This window comes from Passer domesticus, chromosome 3, assembly GCF_036417665.1.
Source record: "Passer domesticus isolate bPasDom1 chromosome 3, bPasDom1.hap1, whole genome shotgun sequence".
In the NCBI taxonomy this organism is placed as follows: domain Eukaryota; kingdom Metazoa; phylum Chordata; class Aves; order Passeriformes; family Passeridae; genus Passer; species Passer domesticus.
Genome location: NC_087476.1, coordinates 98,735,185 through 98,751,398, shown reverse-complemented (window position 1 = coordinate 98,751,398; position 16,214 = coordinate 98,735,185). Strand labels below are relative to the sequence as shown.

Here is a 16,214-nt window from a genome sequence, read left to right as displayed (position 1 = left end):
GTCTTTTACCTTTTAATATACTGATTTTGTGTATGCATGCATCTGCCTTTTAACAGCCTTCTCTATTTCTGTAAAGTGCTATGTCAGAAATCACAAATCTGATGGTGATTTATAGAGAGTGACTCAGGTGACCTCTTGTTGAATTTTCTCCTAGCCTTTCCTGGTAATGTCGCACTTAGGGGCTTCAGTAAATGTGTCTGAGACCTGAGTGAGTGTGTCTGAAGATGACATCTAAGCATAAGCTCAGTCTTGCTGGCACAGGATAAGCTGTGGTGACTTATAGCACATCTAAACCACACCATGATCATCAGCAGTGTCAAACCTCTGTGTCCAGTGCTGTCTGGAGATGGGGCAAACATGGTTTAATGGTATCATCTGCTGTGTTCCACAGGAGGCAACCTGCTGATCCAGCTTGGATTGTCTAATGATTAGCAGTGGGATGGAGAAGACACCAATTGTCCAGTGCCAAGCAGGAGCTCAGCTGCCGGGGTCGGCTGTTACTCGTCTCTGCCCCAGCACGGGAAAAGGTGGTTCTGGGCAGGCCGTGCTTTGAAGAAGGAGTCTGGACTCTTGCTTTTTGGTCTTCAGTTGCGTTTATTGTTTCTTATCTACAAAGTTTTTCTGTCTGTCCAGCCGAGGTCTGATCAGCAAGACAGCCAAGGGCACTCTCTCCCGCCCATGGGGCGGTTGTCTCTTTTATAGTTAAAACTATGTATAAGACATTTACCTTTAATTCCCAATACTTTCTTCCCTTGTTGGCAACTGCACTTTCCCTATGAACCAATCCACACATGCCAACATCATCCTGAACATGGATGCCAAGGAGAAGAAAGAAGAAGGACAGGGCACACCCAAATCCCTTCATCTTGGGACTCCCGATCCCCATGTACAGAATTCCAAACCCCCCTGTACAATGCATTATAATTTAAGTTTTACCTAGTGAATATCATCCCCTCACCATTCAAACTTGAAATTCTCTCATTTCCTCACATTCAGGTGTCATTTCTTTAGAAGGATCAAAGTCAAGCCACCAGGCACTTTTGGCAACATTCCAGGACCTCCGAGCCCCCCAAGGGTTGTCTCGGTAGCTCTGGACATCCAGAGTGATGTACTGAGTTCCCACACTCAGCAATCCCATTTCAGCCAGAATAAATGGAGTAAAGGCAGCCAGCACAGCCTGGAGGAAAATGCCACACAGTGAGCCATGCATCTCTGCAAGCTGCATAGGCAAAGGTGAGATTTAGTTGCTGAAATATAGATGGATGCATGAGATGTTTGAGACACCTTAGGGCATCCAGGGTGTTCTCACTGGACCCAGAGCCCCCTGAGGAGCAGCTGAGGGAGGCTGGAAGTGCACAGAGTCATTATGGTAGAGTAGTGAATAGCTCAAACATGTGGGAAACATGTTAACTTGAACCCTTACTCTGGGTTCAGACTGATTTTGAGATGGGAAAATGAGTGGTCCTAGGCGCTGATATAATGACAGAAGGCATTAATAGAATCTCAGGTTATCAACTCAGACAATGGTATCTGAACATCTTCACCCTGCTCCATTGTGTCAAATTGGTTTGGATGCGGAGAGGAAAAGACTTCTAAAAAAATGCACATTAGGGAACTCTTAAACTTAAAAAAGAGAGTTCTTATCACAGCAAATAGAAACACAGATTTTTGCAGGCACTGAACAAGCATCAGAATCTGCTTCTTTTCTCAACAGGATTTCTAGTTCAGAGTGGGGGGAAAAGCCGTAAAATAAAGTCATGTTCCGATATCCTCAGCAAAGTGCCAGATACCTCTTTTATACCCATCCACCTAATCCCTGCACAGAGTCAGTGTCCTGAGGACATCTACTGATGACACGGCTTCTGGAGAGATGCATTACTGCACAGATACTTTATGGACTTGCTTTCTGTGTGTGCATAGAAAATAATCTGGCAGCAACATGTAAGAAACCTGCTTGGGTAGCTAAGGGACAAATGAGGACAGTGTGTTTAATTTTAACTGTCAATGCTACATGCTGTCCTCATTTGTTCCTCAGCCAAGCTACTAGCATCTTTTTCTCTTAATTTGATCTACTACTCCTAACCTACTTTATTTCTAGCACAACCTTTTACCAAAACAGTTACCCATCTGCCAGCTGCACAAACATTCTTAATGCAGGGAATAAAATAAACATCCCCTTCTGTGCTGGAGCTGCTGAAAGCCCTAGACCAAACCTGTGGGTGATGCCTGTAGGGAAAGCAGCCCTGATGCTTCCTGGAAGAGGCTCTGAGCATCTTGCACCCTCTAGGCATAAGCCACTGGAGGCTGCTGCCATCTCATTCCCACTCTGGCCCTTCTCAATTTGCTTTTCAGCTTGAAGCAGCTGTATTACACCATCAGCATGTTCTCCCTCTTTAGATGACCAGCTGAGAGAGAGCATTAGGTACCAGGCAGTCAGTGATCACATCAGGGTGGAAGCAGACTTCAAATGCTGGATATGGTCAGTATGGGTAATTTGCATTTCCAAACTCTGAAAGACTTGCATGCAAATGACAAGCATCTGGCATGGAGCTTTGATGAATCCTTCAAACTGTGAATAACACCTGATTAGAGATTAGCAAAGTTAGGATCTCTAGAGAATAAGGGTGAGTATTGTTCTCTGGGCATATACTTGGCCACATCTGACCTCAGCAATATTTAAAGCTTTTGGGAAACTTGTGAAGGATGGATAAATTAGCAGAGGTAAATGGAAAAGGTCATACAATGAAACATGAGTTTTGCCCTTGGCAGATCATGACAGATCAATCTGATGTCTTTCTTTGAGAAGACAGCTGTTTTTCTAGACAAAAGAGATGTGGAAGATCTATTTATGCTTCAAATACAATTTTGATAGGATGCCACTGAGAAACCAGTGGAACTGAAGTATTTGGAAATCAGTAGAGCTGACAATTAAGGTAAAAAACTAATTCGAGAGGAGATGACAGCAGAAAGTATTTCACAAGAGTGTACTGATCAGGTTTAAGGGTCTAGAGATGTTTCTTAGGGATGAATCTAAGGACTGGTCTAATGTTTTCATGAACAGAAACAGTGGTGTCCTCTGATAGGATTTGATACTTATGGAAAGACAGGAGAATCAGCAGGGCAGAGGAGGATCAGAATATCATGCAGAAGAAATTAAGTTACTTTCAAGTCTAGAGAAGCTTACAGTCTGCTACTACTAATTGCAGTGTCGGAGTCTGAGAAAATGCATATGAAAGGCTCAGCTATTGTCTGGGGGTCCCTGTCCTTGAAAGAGTCACAAAGACAGAAATCCTTGGACTGCTACTGCATCATACTGGCGTCAGAAATGAAGACTGGTTTCTCACATGTGTCTGAAAGGAAGGTGCAAAGAAAGCAGAGCAAGGCTCTTTTCAGTGATGCTCAGTGGCAGGACAAGAGTGGACGCAAGCTGGAACACAGGAGGTTCTTGAACTGCAGGAAATACTTTTTTTTCTGTGACTGTGACCAAGAAGTGGCACAGATTTCCAGAGATGTAGTGGAGTCTCTATTCTTGCAGATGTTTAGAAGCTGTCTGGACACAGACCAGGGCCACTCTTCCAAACAACCTTTCCGTGAGGCTGTGTGAAAATGATACAGCCTGAAGAAAGGCAAATGGCAGTCCTCTCAAACAAGGCATTTCCTGCAAAGAATGGGAATTACTACTGCTCTCAGAAAAGCTGTGTACAAATAAGAGTAGGCTGAAAGAAAGCTTTGTGGGCATCAGAAAGCAGTGAGGCTCTGGAATGGTTTCTCAGCTGGTATAATGGGGAGAAAAAGCTCCAGTGGAATCCAAGAAGGATTTTGCCAACACGTAAGAAGAGTATGGCCATTTGCTTGCCAGGGGACAGGGGATTTGGCTCAGATACTGGATGTGCAAGCCTGTGTTTCTAAACTGCCCAGAAGGGCAAATCCACCTTTTAGGGTATTTCATCAAACCTGAAGCCTCAGAGAGGGTCCCTTGGTGTCAGCAGGCAGTGTTATATATTCTTTCACTTTCTAGATTACAGTTTTAAGCCCTTGCTGAAAGCTCACCTCTTCTTGTTGGCTTCCTAAATTGGGAAAAGGTACAGGCATCACAGACTTAAAATACAATCTTCTGTGATTTTCTAGGTTGTTGTAAGCCTAGGTTTTGGGAAGTCAAATATGTCACTATAATTGGCCTGGGCTGCCTCCCTGATGCTACCTGCTCTCCACAAGAGATTTGTGCAGTATTCCCTGTTATTGGAGGGTCATCTTTTATAATAATATTCCAAATATATTTAACAGTGCAGTCTGAGAAAATTACTCCATTCAGCAGTTTCACATTTCTGGGACACCTGCTAAGAAATGTAGCACTTTAGGGGCATGAACAGTGAGCTCAAGGCTCTTATTCTGCATATTGGATCAGGAAATATTTGCATTCCCACTTTGAATTGTCCTGCTCAGGCATGGTGGCTCACACCCTTCATGAACTGCTCTGCATGCACCTCTGCTCTCTTGGAGTTGTCACTAGCCTCAAGGGGGGCTAGGATGACAGGAAGAGAGGTGAAGGCATGTAGGTCTGTGCCACATAGGGGTGACAGAAGCTGGGGGAGAGGAGGGTCAGGGACATCTCTGTGAGCTGACTCCCAGCTGTGGTCTCTGATGTTCCTCCCTCTGCTTGCTGTGTCTCTGTATGTGCCTGATATGATGGTTGGTGTTTGCCTTGCAGTGCAGGGCCTCCTGAGCACCAGCCAGCCTGCTGCAGTACTCAGAGCATTAGGGAGAAAAGGTTTCCTGGAGAAAAGCTGATTCCAGACAGGTCTGCACATACCCACCCCTGCCTCTGCCATGAGCTCTAGGGCAGCCCACTGTGTATTGCTAGAAATTTCTAAACACGGGAAGAAGAGAGATGAAATTCAGGTGTCTTCATTCAGGCAAGCATGTGATGGGTGTGTCCTAGTGCCCAGCCCTGCACTCAGGTGCTGTCAGTGATAACACCTTATTTTGGGCTAATGGAGGAGCTGTGGCACAGACTTAGCTGCAAGCCACAGGGAACAGCACAATGCTGATGGATCTGTCAGTGGAGAAGGATAAGGGTTTTTTTTTTCTGTTGGAATGTATGTGTGTATTTTACTGACAGTTTCAGCTGTAAAAGAACAGCAGAAATATGTTTGTGCTACAAAACCATAATCTGTGACATGCTGGGGATCTGTGCCTCTCTGCTTCCTGCACCACAGATAACAGCAATGTCACAGTGCATCTCCACAGCCCAACAGAAACACCACCACAAAAGCTGCTGCAGCCCAGGGTAATGATGCCATTGCACTCATAACTATTACTCAGAAATATTCTCCTTTCTGTGAATATGCTGTGTGCATTCAGGCTTTCCCAACTGCGGTACATGTTCTGGTCAGCTGGTGAGGCAGGCTTAGAGAGGCTGATAAACTGGCTTTTTGGTTCAGATTTCTAGTGCTGCTGGGAGCACACAGAAACTGAAAAATGAGAAAGGATCTGGCATGCATTGCTCCTGACATTGATGGCATTTTTTACTGTGGTCCAAGTCCCACCTGGCCAAGCTCACATTGGTGAGAGATGCTGCAAGATGGAGCCCTCTTTGTAGCCAATGCTCAGAGCTTTCCCCAGCCTTGCCTTGCTCAGGGAACCCTGTCAAAGCTGAGATTGAAGCAGAGGGGACTGAGAGCTACCATTCTTTCCTGTGCACCACAAGAACGTAGAGAAGCAACCCAAGATCCTGGCAGTGTTTTCTTTCTGGAAAAAGCTGGACCTTTTGAGGTCTTGTGCTCCTGGGCTAATTTTTGTTCCTTGAGCAAGGTATGGCAGCCACATTTGTTGTGCCAGACCCCCAGTCAGAAAAAAACAGGATAATGAGTCCACTAGCAAATACTCTATTTACCTCTTGTTTCCCTCGTACTGTTTCCAAGTTGCAGAGTTGCTGACTGGCTTGTTCAAACTGCTACCCTAATGCAAGCAAGTGATGGTGACAGGTAGAAGGTCATCCAGCAGAGCCCTCCAGCAATCTGTAGATTCCTCTTCAGTGGGCTGTAACTTGAGCAGGCCTGGCCCAGGAAGCCTGTGGAGGCAGCATGGCACCCAATGTGGAGGTGAGGGGGTGTCACTCTGTTGGGTGCTCCTCAGAAGATGGTGCACAATAGGCACTCAGCATTTCTCAGCAAGCTGTCTGAATCAGCAGCTTCTGGCTGCTGTATAGGATCACACAGAAGCTTTCCAGGGGAGAATGACTGTGGAAACAGCCTATGATGCTACTGCATCTCTTAGCTTGGTTCAGAAGGGGCTTAACTGAAGAACAAAAGTTCACCCATGTACCCTGAGGCTCACTGGTGCTCACTAGAGCAACACAGGAGCTGTGCCTGAGCTTCTCATTTGCACTCAAATCATGTTTCAATGGATTGAGTCTGGAATCAGTCTGTGCCTCGCTGAGCTGTAGCCCAAAGCCACTCCTGGCTTGTCCCCTGTCTGCACTGTAAACTGGGAGGCTGCCTAGGCATAGGCAGCAGGCTGCTATTATATGCTGGATAAATGGAGCCCATGCTGGTACAAGGGATGTCCCGAGTTTGGTACCTCCCACAGGCACTGCAGGTGTCTTAAGCCTGAACTAGCAGCAGCACCATGAGCAAAAACACATGGATCACAGAGCCTTAAGGGCTCATGACCCTCACAAATCTCTTAACTGCTTTTCCCACAGCGTGTAATATAGGCTGATGGGAGTGGGAGAAACCTCCTGAGGGATATGTTATAGCTTCAGGTTTCTTTCTGTTTTCCTTGGAAGAGTACAGCACCAGCCGGTGCCAAGAACTGGTCACACTGAGCCCATCAGCTTCTCTTTTCTTGGGGAAGCAGGCTGAGCTACTGCTTCTTAGGATTCAGGAGACTGTAGAGAATATTTCAAGACTCATTGCACCAAAGCCTCCCTTGCTTCAGAGCTTTGATACGCAAAATATGGAAACAAATCCAAGCTTCGCCTTTTCTAATTACTGCTCAGTGCCTGAGATGTGTCTCTCACATTTCTGTCTGCCATGGGAAGGTGGTGATGTGGAAAGCTGATGTATATTTAAAGAGCGCCGGTTTGACTCCCTGTTGCTGCTGGCTCTGCTTCTCCGAGAGCCTGCAGTACACCCTGAATTTCTGTAGATGCTGCTGCATGCCTACAGTCTCCCAGCAAAGCTTTCTACAGAGGGAAGCCCACAAGTCCAGAGTGTCTGGAGGGAGCTGCACTTTCAGAGGGCCTTCTCATTCCTCCCTGGGCTCCAGAAGGTGAAGACAAGGAAGTGCAGGCTGTTCTTGGATGGCTGACAGTGGGCCTTGAGGAATCAGCTAGCTGGGATGGAGTGGGAGGGGTGCTGAAAGGTCACTGTGGCTAAACCTGGTGGGGTTAAAGATTTACTGAAAATCATTGCTGATCTGTGGTGCATTGCCTGCACAGTGGTGGGTAGGGCCTGGTCTGGAAACATGGGTGTTCCTAATGCCATCCTTACATCCTGGGGTGTCAAAAGCTTTGCAGGTATCAAATTTCCCAGTGTGTCCCAGAGCATGCCACAGTTCTGTCCCTGGCCTTTCTCTGCATTTCTCTGTACCCACCCTCTTGGGTTACAGGAGCCACCCTGCTCCAAAACACCAAGTCTTGGAGCAGGGGAATCCCTGGTGTAACTTGAGACTGCCATGGTAGCAGTCAATGTCATGTGAAGAGTTACCAGTTGAAAGTATTGATGTGCAAGCCCATGTGCTCCCTGCTGCCCTGGGGATATTAGCTGAAGACACACTAGAGATTGATGTGACTACTCTTGATTGAGGATGGGTAGGCAGGAATCAGCTGGGTCCCAGGAACCTGGAGTAAATCCCAGCAGATGGGAAATACTCCTTTGTGACAGATGCAAGACCTTAGAAGCAAGGAGCCTTCAAAGATGATTACCCTGAGATGTGATCTGTGCCAGGCACACACAGAGTGACTGGAAATACTCACTACCCTCAGTGCCACATGTCATGGGGCTCCTCAGCCCCATGGGATGGACACAGTGGGTTGGGGGAAGAGGGGAGGGAGTGGGACAGGAGGCTTGCAGCTAGGGAAGGAGATAGGCTGCTGTACAGCTCTTCCCCTCTCCTACCACCTGCAGCAAGCAATGCACAGGGTAGTGGAGGCGGTGGAGCTCTGCCTCCTTTTTCTATACCGCTCTCAAGTAAGTCCACCCTTGTTTTATTAATGCAAGTCTCTAATTTGCAAACACAGGAGGAATTTCTCATGGGAGAAATTACTTTGGTTTAAGAAAGCAGACACAGAAACATGGTAATGGCTTTAAAGAAACAGACCTGACTGAAAACCCCCTACAGCTGGAACAGAGAACTGAGATATTCATGTCAGGATCTGCTGGGGCTGATCTGCAGTACATGGTAGGCTTGGCGTGAGATTTTGGCATGTTTGTTTGTAGGTATTGTTTCTTTTCAATGTTTATGTCCTGAAATGAAAGTACAGTGTTTTGGGGAAGCTGACAAGTCACTTGGCATTGTCTTGGAGTAGGGACAGACCTGTGAGCCCAAACAGAGGCCAGTGGTACTCAGAATAACCAGACAATTGCAATGGGGATGCTGCTATGAAGTTGTGGCTCTGCCCTAAAATGGCGGTAGCCAAAGGTCTTAGCAGTAAATGAAGTCCCAACCTATCTGGCAAATGTTGGGATGCAGGGGCTAACCCTCCTCACCCTTACCTCTACATGTCAAAACAGCCAACCCTGGCTGCTGCAGAGGAAGCATCAATGGGGAGTGAAGGGAGTGCAAATAGTTACAAGACCTAAGGAGTGGGCAGTGCCACCTGCAGCAATCAGGGCACGGAAGAAACACATCCCTCTGCCTCCCCTTCCCTCTGTCCTCTGCTCCCTGCCCGTGGCAGGAGTCATGGATGTTGTGAAGCAGCAGTGACCATGGGGCTTTCGGGCTAGGCTGCCCAGAGCACAAGCTGGCTGGTTTGATAAACTTGCCATTTTTTGTGGTTTGACCTTAGCTGGCAACTAAACACCACACAGTTGCTTGCTCACTCTCAGACCTCAGTGGGATGGGGAGAAAATTGGACAAATTCATGCACTGAAGTTCAGGCTGTTTAATGGGACAGGAAAAGAAGGGAAAAATAATTAGAATATACAAAACAAGTAATACACAATGCAATTGCTTACCATCCCTTGACTGATATCCAGCCAGTACCTGAACAGTAGCCACTGGCCAACTTTCTTTCTAGTTTATATCCTGAACATGATGTCATAAAGTATGGAACATCCTTTGGGCAGTGGGGGTCAGCTGTCCTGGCTGTGTCCTCTCCCAGTTTATTGTGCCCCCCAATCTCCTTACCAGTGGGGTGAGGTGAGAAGCTGAAAAGCGCTTAACTCCATGCAAACACTGCTCAGCAACATCTAAAACATGAGTGTGTTATCATCATTATTCTCATCCCAAATCCAAAGCACAGCACTGTACCAGCTACTGGGAAGAAAACTGTCTCTATCCCAGCCAAAACCAGAACACGCTTCTGGCTCAGCTCAAATCCTGGAGCATTTGCTTGTCCTGCCTGCCCCAGGCTTGCAAGGATGTGTGGTTCCTGTGGAGACTGAATGCAGGAGCAACCAACAGAGCAGAACTGATGGCTGCTGTGAAGGAGGCACAATGCCCTACATAAGTATGGGTTCACGTGCCATGCAGGTGTGCAGGACCCAGATAATGGCTGTCCAGCTTGGCATCTAGCCAGCCTGGTCATGTGTGCTTGGGATAAGTGTGAGAAAGAGACAAGTGTGTAGTGCAGCCTCTCCAAAATACTCCCTCAGATCCCAGAGATCTGAATTCAGGGATTCTCTGATCAGAACTTCTTGGTTAAGCCACTGATAGGTTTGTCTTCCTTGAGTTTAGTCCACTGTCATTTGTATTAATGTTGAGCATCCCCAACACCCTGTGGCAAGGAGTCTCACAGCTTAAGAAAGCACTGCATGAAGAACCACCATTTAATTTTGGCTCCAGATGAGCCCCTTCCCTCTGATGCTCCCCCTAGTTCTGGTAGCAGAAGGGACAGCGAACATCTCTGCCTTTGGCAGATGCACTGAGATCTGCTTGGCTTACCCTAGATCCTGGCAAGTCTAAGGGTTGGCTTAGGCTACATTCAGCTTGCAAGCTGTAGATTGCCCATCGCTTTCAGGATTTTCAATTTTCTGGACTCAGATGTCACCCTACAGCTTCATTTTTAGCAAGAAAATGGAGACCTCATCAGATATATCTGCTGCCATGAAATGCCAGGGTCAAGGCATAGGCTGCTCAAGGGGTCTTTGCTCTGCAGACAGAACTTGCAGGAGAACAGGGTGAGACCAAGCTATTCTGAGCTCCTGGAACTGCAGCCCCCTTGCTCCTGTCTGCTCTCTGCTTGACTGGCACCTGGTGAGCAGATAGGATTCCAGTCTGGCTATGCCACTCATGGGGCTTGAATACCTTGCCCCAGACAAAGTATGATGAGAGATAAGCCTGTTCTCATTGGCATGTGCATCAGGGGAGAGATAAGACAGTGAGCTGATGGGACTGAGCCACTTTCTGAGGGGCTGTGGCTGGGTAAAAAGCATTCTTGCCCTGTTCACCGAGTAGCAGCAGCAGCAGCTCATCTCTCCCGAGGTCTGCTGTCCTTTCAGTGTTAGCCCTGCACACAAAGGGAGGCTGCTTTGCATGCCAGCAGGAGCGAGCCTAACCTTTGATCAGCACAATCGGCCCTTTCACTGATTTCAGCTGCCTTGCTCCTCTCTGTGCTCCCTGAAGGGCTGGAAGCACACCCTGGGGCACTGGGATCCTGGGGATGGGGGGCCCTTGGCCTGAAGAACTGCTGCCCTGGTTATTTGAAGCTTGGCTCCCTTCAGGAAGGCAGCTCTTTCTACCAAGAGCTGCAGCACTGAACCAGTGACACAGCTACTCTAGCAGCTGAGGTCATTGCCTGTTGTCACCTGCACCTCCCTGTGCTGGCACCCAGAAGGGCAACAGGTGTTCAGCAGCCCTGCCAAGCCTGGTGCTTTGATTTGGCTACCAAGACATGGCACCCCCACTTTGGGAAACATGTTTTGGTGTGCCATTTCACTCTTCAGGGATAGGGAATGGTGATCCAATCCCTCTCCCCTGCCATGTGACAGCTTGGCTCAGGAAGCTCTGGTGGTCAGCATCAGTGATCATTCACCCCTTCTTTCCTCTTCCCTGTGTCTCACGTTCTCCATTCACTGTCTTTCATCATTCATTTCCCTGTTTTGAAGCATGTTTTAGAAGTTTGCCCTCAGTTTAGATGCTCCCCTAGAATACCCTTGCTTCAGAGAGGTGGGATGTGGGGAGCAGCTGGTGCCAGCATCAGTCAGGCTGCAGGGAAGGCAGGTCTTGGCAGCCAAAAGGGGTAGAATATATATATAATATATATTTTATTTTTTAAAGGATATCATAGAATCTCTAAATCCTAAATGGAAATCTACTTTGTCAAAGGCCAGCCCTGCCTCCCAGAGTCTGCTGCCTTCAGTTTCTTTATGCTCCTGAACAATCTGCTCCTACATTTTAAGAAGCACTTAGTAAGTGACTAAAAGCCTCAGAAAAGGAATAACCTAAGGATTTAATAAACTGCAAACAAAATTATATGAAAAGATTTCCCAGGCAGTTGAGTTTTCAGTGATTAAGAAAATACAATTTCCTGTAATTAAATCTTAACAAGAAATGTTATTAAAAACACTCTGTCCCGGCTTTTGTAATAATTGCCCATTCCCCCAGAACAGTAAACAGAATTAGAGTCTGCAACACACACTCTAATCCATGTGTCATTTTGATCAAATTTACCTTAATAACTTTATCTGGAGAGAAAAGTTGAATCACAGTGTCTGAAATGGAAACCCCTGCACAGCAAATGCAGCATGTGTCTGCTTCTGGGGCTGGGGCAGTGGCCAGACTCGGTGGGTGGTGCTGCCAGAATGGCTCTGTCCTTGTGTGGGCTCCCTCCACAGCTGCTGGGGATAAACAGGCTTGGTGCTTCTCTCCATGTCATGGGATATGTATCCTGCCTGTGGCTTTAGCCCTCAGCATCTCCATCCCAAAATTCCTTGATGCCCCAGAATCCACGGTGGCACTCCAAACCTCCCTCCTGGGAAGCTCTGCTCTGCAAGGCTCATTTGTCCACATCTGTGGTTTCAGTTCCTTCCCACAATGTCTCTTGTGCCTCATAAAGCACTTCTGGTGCTCTCTTTCACATGGTGTTTGACAACACCACGGCCACCTGCATTTTATAGCTGCTCTGGAGCTTTGTGCCAACATGTCTCTGTCCCCATTTCCTTGGGTCTGGCTGCCAGGGGGCTCTGGCTGTGTGGCTGCTGCAGCCTTGCCCATGATGCTTGACTCCCCTTCCCTCTCCTTGCCTGTGGCTACAGCCCACTGTACAATATCTGCCCTTGCCCTCTTGCAGCAGTAGCTCCCTTCTTCACTTCTTCCAGCCCTTGGCTACTTTGCTTTCAGGCTCCCCAGCACTCTTCCATCACCATCTGGCCGTGGCTGCTGGCAGAAAGGAGGTTCATCTCTCTGCCCAAAAACTCTCCCCAGTGTAGCTGACAAGGTGTCATGCATTTCCCCTTTGATTTCCTCCAAAATATCCAAATGCCAGGTTTGGGAAAAAGAGTTGAGTGGAGCACAGCGTGGGGAGCACTGGAACATCTTTCCCAGGCAGCAGAGGCTAACCAGGGGCTCTGTCAGCTGGCTGACAATTTCCAGCCTAACCTGAAATCAGTCTGACAGCAGCTGGGCAACCCACTCACCTGGGGGGTAATTTTTTAAGCCAGTAATTTCCTGTCATTGCTGTTGTGCCAGGCTATGCCATTCCCCCTGCAGCAAAGCCTGGGAACAGATGAGGAGCCTGCTTGCAAGAGGATGAAGGTTTCTCATGTGTGCCAAGGGTTGCTGTGGTAGGGATGGGGCAGCACCTGCATATGCTGGGCAGGTTGTCCTGGCTGCTCCTGCTCTGCATCTTACAGCACTGGGGAAAAATACAGTCCCTGCTATGAAGAGGAGCTGTTTGAGGCAATGTGAAAGGGGCCTTGTGAAAGGCTTGCTGCAGAGAGCTGCTAGAAGATTGTTTTAGGAAGGGCAGAAAGACTTGGAAAGTGATAGTCGGGTACCAAGGAGAGAGGTGTGGGTTTGGATTCAGACTAGTCTAGCTTCAGGTACAGCTCCCAGCAATGGAAAGAGGCTGGTTTCTCTTGGAAACATTGTGCAGGTGTGCTACAGGGCTGAACAGCCTCTGCCAACAGTAGCAGAACATAGCACCGAGAAAAACCTGGATCCAATAGCTGCAGGGACTTTAACATTTCAGTGGTTGCTTACATCACTAGGTGGAGGTGAGTGTAGAAACTGGGGAGGTTTGCGGGGAGCAGAGAAGCTTTTGAACTACAATTCCTTTTTTTTTTTTTTTCTTAAGAGACAAAGCACCTGGACATGCTGTACACTTTTGTTCAGCAGGACATTGCAATTTCCCGCCCGGCTTCATTGTCCATTTGAGCAGCAGTTTAAGAGCCTGCTGTCTTTTCTCCCCTCTAGCAATCCATGGCAGGAGACGTAGACTGACCCAAGCAGAGGGGATTCAGCTTCTCAAGGAGAATCTGAAGCATGAACTATGAACCCTGCCAGGGTCTCTACTTGCAAGGAAGCATGGGTTCAAACCAGAGAGACCTAATGAACTGATGGCACTCTGTCTCCTGGTCCTGTCAGTAGATTCCTGGCTGTGAGAAGAAGACAGATCCTGCCAAGGTGTTGCTGGCCAGCCAGCATGGCAAATAAGCAGAAGAAAAATGGTGGAATGAATGCCTCTCTCTCTCTCCCTCTGACCTACTGACCTACCTATTTTTCATTCTAACCCCTGCCTTCTTCTACAGGCACACCAATCCATCCATCCATCCATCCATCCATCCATCCATCCATCCATCCATCCATCTCTCTCTAATAGAGAAATGCCACATTACACTGTTTGATGGTAGCATCTCCCTCTTTGAGTAGTGTTTCTGTAGGGACAATCATTACAGTATCATGCCATCACCTACCTACAAAAGACAAGTCTTGGAAAGGCTCTGCACCTATGAAATACAGTGATGAACCAGTTTCTAGCTCGGAAAACCTCCAGACAAATATACGACAGATGCTGTATTTTCAAGCAAAGGTTCCTTGTAAAAACTAAGTTATTTGCTGTATGGGATACAGCAGTCCTGCTAGACTGAAAAGATGCACGGTCCCATGGGACTGAGTCCTGCATTATTTCAGGGAGGTGGCAGGGCAGATTGCACAGTCCACATACTCCATCAATGCATTTTGCTGGCCAATTTCTCATCTTTCAGAGTCTAAAATGCCTGCTGCTGTCAGAGTGTTTGAACAAACTGCCAAATCCTCACTCTGTGTCACAGTGCTGGCATCTGTTGCTTGTTCTGGCAATAAACCAGTTTATACTGTCATGATCCAACCCAACGGTTCTCCTGAGTCAGTGCAGGATGGCTCGGGAAGGCAGTTTCCTTTTCATAAGGTTTTTATTAAAAACAACATTGGAGAGTAGAGTTTCTGTGCTGAGATGGTGGAAACAGCTGGGGGATTGTTTTTTTTTCCAGCACACCATGCAGCAAGTATTTTATGTGCATTCTTCCTGCGGGGGATGGCCTTGATTCTTCTCTTCCTTCCGCAGGTGTAAAAGAGGAGTCTTTTTAACAGAGTTACCCTGCTGTGAAGCAGGTGTAAGTGAGAGGAAATTCATGCCCCTTCTAAAAAGAATTGGCAAAGTTAAAATCTTTGGGAGCACGTTGGAGATTGCTGCTTCAGTAGGTACTTGAGGAATATTCTCTGTCAACCCAGACAGCAGGGCCGCTGGCAGTAGAAACCAAGTTTAAATAAAAACTTCCTCAGCTATTCAGTGAACAGCAAGGGTAGGGCAGGGTTGGGCTTGAAATACAAGGGCAGCCCCTGTGGGAATCTGCTTACCTCTGGAGGGAGCACTCGGTGCGACCAAGCAACTCTGATGAGAAACCAGGGATCCTGAGGCTTGTTTGAGCACCAAGTGGAATTTGAAAACAGGCAGCTCTGAACCTTCCAGGAGAAATAATTTCAAAAGAATCAGTGTCATGAGTGACTCAGACTTGGTGCTTTGAATTGGAGCATCTTGTGGCATCTCAGCACCTGAAATCTGTTGGGAGTTGAGCTGTTTCATGCTTGATGTGTCCACAGCAGAGCCTTTAGCTGTGAGCCCTCAGAAGTACAGAGAAATGCAGCAGAGTCTTGCCTGGAAGTTGGGATCCAGAGGACTGGGAAAACTTTGTTCAGAGCAAAATCAGTTTGTGGTTCTCTCATTATCTGCTAGAATTCCAACTCAGGCGGATGATACGCTCCTGGTATTTCACCTTGTACCTCTATTTTTGGAAGTCTGGCCTCATTGCCTGCTGGGGAGAGAAGTGATTGGAAGCTATCTAGCTCCAGCCACTGAAGTACTAGGCTTTATCTGTAGCAAAGGAGGGAGAAGGCATCCAGCTGGGCCACAGGAAGTGTTCCACAAACCCTGTGAATGTACTATGAAAGCTGGAATGGTAACACTGAGACCTCAGGTAGGACTTGGGAGGGAAGCAGCTACTATACCTTGTGCACACTGTGCCTTTTGCTGGAGAGGCCTAATGGTCACCAGCTTCCCTGAGATACAACCCCCAGCACCTTGCCATTATTAAACAGGACAGGGAACATTTAGAAACTGATCCTAATTCTTGTCCACCTAGTGATCCCACTCTTGGAGACCCAGCACTGGCAGATGTACACAGACCAGAGCTGTGCTGATACAAAGCTGTGACATCAGAGGTGTTCATCCATCTGGAAACTGTCACACTGATTTCAGCAGTGAGGGTGTTTAACACCACCTCTGCAGTCCTGCCCAGCAGTGTGCAGGCTTCCCAGCTCAGTTCTTTCCCCTGGCCCTGCAAACAGCTGGTGCCCAAGCTCACTTGTCTTACCTCCAAACTTCAGTGTCCATTGCTCTTCCTTCTTCTTGGCAACACAGTCCCCTCCTACCTCCACCTCCTCTAGGGAGGGAACAGCATGATGTGATTAAAAGCAGAAGGCTGTATGGAAATGTGGCTTTTCTGTAATGGCAGATACAAAGAAGAAAACCTACAGAGATGGTGTGGCTGGCTCAGTTTCTTTAAGGTTTTGAA

General features: G+C 47.5%; 2 long non-coding RNA genes across 4 annotated transcripts; both read right to left on the bottom strand.

Moving 5' to 3' along the window:
- Positions 1-536: 536 nt before the first annotated feature.
- On the bottom strand, positions 537-9,585 carry LOC135297250 (uncharacterized). Its single transcript, XR_010359294.1, has 3 exons — positions 9,180-9,585; positions 5,894-6,070; positions 537-1,177 (listed from the first exon to the last, which is right to left on the bottom strand). It is a non-coding gene; the product is annotated as an uncharacterized LOC135297250 (long non-coding RNA).
- Positions 9,586-14,611: 5,026 nt separating this feature from the next.
- LOC135298207 (uncharacterized) lies at positions 14,612-15,815 on the bottom strand. 3 transcript variants are annotated; one of them, XR_010360220.1, is made up of 4 exons: positions 15,649-15,815; positions 15,196-15,452; positions 15,001-15,105; positions 14,612-14,743 (listed from the first exon to the last, which is right to left on the bottom strand). It is a non-coding gene; the product is annotated as an uncharacterized LOC135298207 (long non-coding RNA). The 3 variants fall into 3 exon arrangements; XR_010360219.1 differs by having other exon boundaries at positions 14,658-14,783; positions 15,196-15,455; XR_010360218.1 differs by having other exon boundaries at positions 14,658-14,783.
- Positions 15,816-16,214: the final 399 nt, after the last annotated feature.